Raw genomic sequence first — 4,412 nt, forward strand, 5'->3', positions numbered from 1 at the left:
TTTCTCCTGAATTTCTTTAAGTATGTCCTTCATGTGTTCCTGTACCAGCATCATGACCAGTGATTTTAAATCCAAATCTTGTTTCACTGGTGTGATGGGGTATCCAGGACATGTTGGTAGAGGAGAATTGGGTTCAGATGTTGCCATATTGCCTTGATTTCTGTTAGTGACGTTCCTGCGTTTGCCTTTTGCCATCTAGTTCTCACTGGTGTTAGTTTGTCTTGTCAGTGCTGGACTCACCAGTGCAAGCTGCCCCTTCCGAGTTGGCCTCTTGTGCACAGCTTACCTCCTGCACTGCTTGTAGACATGGTGCTGCTGCCCAGGCTGTTCAGATCCCAAAGCAGGCACCCAAAGGCTCCCGCTGGGGCCCGCTGGATTCACTGGAGCACACTGACTTCTCCCAGCTGGCCGCCTGGAAGCCCAGCTAGCCTCTTGCAGGACTTGGAGATGTGGTGCTGCCGCCCAGGCTGATCTGGATCCGGAAGCGGAGAGAGTAGAGCTGAGGGCTTCCCCCTGAGGCCTTGCCCCAGATTGTGTCTGTGGACCAGATGGAGCCCGTGTGCACCCCCAGGGAGTGCCGAAGGTGTTTGCTGCTGTGACCTCCCCTGTGTTCCGCTCACTCTGCTGGGCAGCCGATCCACCAACCGGGCTGGCGCACACAAGGCTAGCCTGGCCGCCCAGTCCCTGAGTCCAGGCAAAAGCCTGGGAGGCCAAGGTCCGAGCAAAGTTCCCGTAGGGCTATGACTGTTAATTGGGTCCGCCAGGTGACTAGGATGGTGGGCTTGTGCGCCCACACTCCCTGAAAGCGCCCGGAGAGTCTGCTGTGCTAACAACCTCCTGGGCGGGTTGACTCACAGATGGCCCACCAAGCCACCCAGTTCTTGGGGTCAGTCCTGTGCATTTTGGGGCCTAGACCCCCGCTTTGTTAGCCTCAGGCTATGCCTGTTACAGGTCTGCCCGCCAGAGCTCTCTGTCGTCCTGCAGGCAAAATGGTGGCGCGCGCGCAGGCCCTGGCAAAAAACCTCCTGGCTGGGTTGGCACCTCCATGGCCCCCCGACCAGCCCAGGGCCTGGGTGCAGGCCAACGCCCGTCGGGCTCAGACCACCGCGGTGTTGGCCTCTGATTATGTTTGTGTACCTCTCCTGACTGGTGGGAGGCCGAGTTCTGAAGTGGCTTCCGTGCAGGAAAGGCGCAGCACAACTGTAGCTGCTTGCCGCCCGGCTGGTCAGCGAAGGTCAGTGGTCGTGGGCGCAGGGCCTAACTGGACCCTGTGTCGCCTTGGTTCCACTGCTGATGGCCCTTCAGCTGGACCAGCCACTGCTGCCACCGTCCCCGCCGCCGCCGCCACCCTCAAGTCTGTTTCTTTAAAGAACCGTGACTAATACAATTCCTGAGCTGTATGTGGGAACAAGTGCAACTACATAGGTTAGAGCAGTGGATTCTGCTGGAAACTGGCCATATTACAACCAGTGGGAGATGGAATAAGGAATAGGTGATGGGAAATATTTTTTGAGTTTGTTCTATGAGGAAGCTTTTCTAGCTATATGGATGTATGGAGCTAACAATTACCTTCAGTCAATGAGTCTGTCTTGAGTTAATTCTCTTAACCCCCACCAGCTCTACTTTATTTGAATCCATCTATAGTCTCCCTACCATTACCCAATTTTATAGTTTTTCTGTACTCATTCCACCAACTATAAATGATACTATAAATGACCCTCCGATATGAAAGTTCTTCAGCTTTCAGTAAAGCAAACAAATGATGATAAATGACAGAAAACATGTGGGTGCCTTGGAAATGAAAAGTCTTAATCTAAAACTTAATTCAGACAATTTTAAAATACATTGCTTGAATTCTCTGACAGTTTCCCTATTTTGTCAATGAGCACTAATCCAGCTTGTGAATGTAAAACATCATATTGCAGGACCAGGAAAATCATGGTTACTTAGTACCATCAAGAAAATACATATTATTCTATGTTGGGCAATGTGTTCTTCCCAAATTCTAATATGTATACAGAACAACTAGAGATCTAATTGAAATAATAGAGTTGTTTCAAGAGACATGATGTTGGTTTTGTGATTCTGTATTCCTAATGAATATGCAAATATTGTTATGCACAATTCTTGTACTCAGAGTGAATGGTCATTTTGTATTAGTATAATAATGTACCTTTATTCGTTAATGTAAGGATTTGGTAGTGTGCAAATTCAGCCTTTCAACAGTTGATTTTATTATTGTAGTAATATCCTCATTTATACTACAGACTGAAATGGAAGTCTGTGGTAGTGTCATGTGATACAGAGTCATGTGGTTTTGGCTGAGGCAAGACCTGTGGAAGGACACATGAGGTTTGATGAGAGTATAAATAGGCTTCAACTGGACAGCAACAAAGCACTTGCTTGCATAATTAGCTTTGTATCACTTCCTTGGTCTTGTACCATTGCTATCTTCCCTTCTTTTCAAGCAGAAAGGCAGAGAACTTCTTCGGGTATGCCAGCTCTGCCTGGTTGCCCATGCTGGCTCATGTTTGCCAATGCCTGGAAGCTTCTGCTGGATTGTGTTACCCCTGATGATTTCTGGTTTGTATCTTGACATTACTAAATTGGAATGCAGAAAAACAGTGATTGGAATCACCCCCAAATGAACTACTTTACCCCAAAAGAACTACTTCTTTTTTTTAATGTTTAAAGATATGTTTATTTAACTATTTGTATTGCTTTTATTATCTTTTGCTCTATTTTTCTTTTCTTTTTTTTTTAAATTTTATTCAATATATTTTTTATTTACATTTCAAATTATTTCCCCTTGTCCCAATTCCTTTGTTCTGTTTTTCATAATTTCTGCCCTACATTGGATGGTAGGCTAGGAGAGTGGTTGAAATATTTGAGAATCTTTATTGAAAGTAGATTTTAAAAAATTCTATGCCTACAGTGGACTTAATGTTACTTATTTGTACTTTGCACAATTTTATTAAGTATTTTATGAAAGAAACATGTTTACTTATTCCAACAGCTTTATAATTTAACCCATTACTCAGATGAAAAAAAAGAAGTCTCAGGGGAGATGGAGGACTATATACTACCAGAATAACAGCCAGAGGGTAGGGCATTTGTGTGACTTTAAAACATTTGAGAAGGGAGAGAAGTGTGACTAGAGTTGCAGCTAATGGAAGCATTCAACAGAATACGTGATATTGTCATTCCCATCATATCAGTTAACCAAAAGAATGTTTCCATAGGGCACAATGTTTAGCTGTTTCCATGATTTAGGGGAATTCTGTCTCACCCACCCCTCTGCTCTCTCTCAAATCATGTGTGTTTGTATGTGTTTGTAGATGAGGCAGACTGAAGAGGAGTGTTCATTTTGGTCTGCTTTCATTTCACTGTGATTATAAAGAATCTTTTATTTAGAACTCTGACTGACACCAATGCTCTCTTATCAATATCTGTATAGGAATAAACAGAATCAGCTTGCAGAGCATTATCTGCCTCTCTTCTTTCCAATGCTCAGTCAAGAGTTTGGGTGGTTGTGTGGTATGTCAACTGGAACTCAGTGCATGGTAGTCACGCACTGTAAATAAACTCTTTTTTGGGGAGAGGGGCATTGCTTGTATTTTGAGACAGGGTTTCTCTGTGTAGCCCTGGCTGTCCTGGAACTCACTCTGTAGACCAGGCTGGCCTCAAACTCAGAAATCTGCTTGCCTCTGCCTCCCACGTGCTGGGACTAAAGGCGTGCATCACCCCTGCCCCAGCTAATAAACTCTTTCTCATACATTCAGTTATGTTCTCCAAAGTACTCATGCCTTAGTGGTTACCTTAAATGAAGGCTAGGTTGTGTGTGACTCTTGTTTCTTAGAAGAAAGTAAGTTTATGGGTATCTATTCTTTAAAAATGTATTTGCAACATGCACTGTGATATCATTGAAATTCCATTTGTTTCTTTTCAAGCACATGGTATTCTTCACTAATATCTAATGAGAGAAGTAAATGACTGGGCTCTATAAAGCAAGATAATAACTGGACATTGAAAGTATAATGGTGAGTGAGGACCCAGAAAAGGGGAAATCATTTGAAATGTAAATAAACATATATCAATAAAAAAGAAAGTATAATGGAAATTACATGAAAAGATTAAATATGAGATGATAAGGTAACATTGACATATTGCTAATGCCTGTTCTACCTAATCATGACAATGAGCCATTTCAGACATTAATATGTCATATCTAATTAATAAATGAGCAGAGAAGAATCAGTAGTATTCTGATATGGAACTCTGCCCTGCTACAACACATCTTTTATGGACACTTCAAAGAAATCTTATAAGATGATGTTTGAAAAGTTGCAGTATCAGAAACTACTTGACTTATTTTTTTCTTGTATTTATTACCTGATTGAGTGTATGTGTGT

Source organism: Apodemus sylvaticus, chromosome 21, assembly GCF_947179515.1.
Source record: "Apodemus sylvaticus chromosome 21, mApoSyl1.1, whole genome shotgun sequence".
NCBI lineage: Eukaryota > Metazoa > Chordata > Mammalia > Rodentia > Muridae > Apodemus > Apodemus sylvaticus.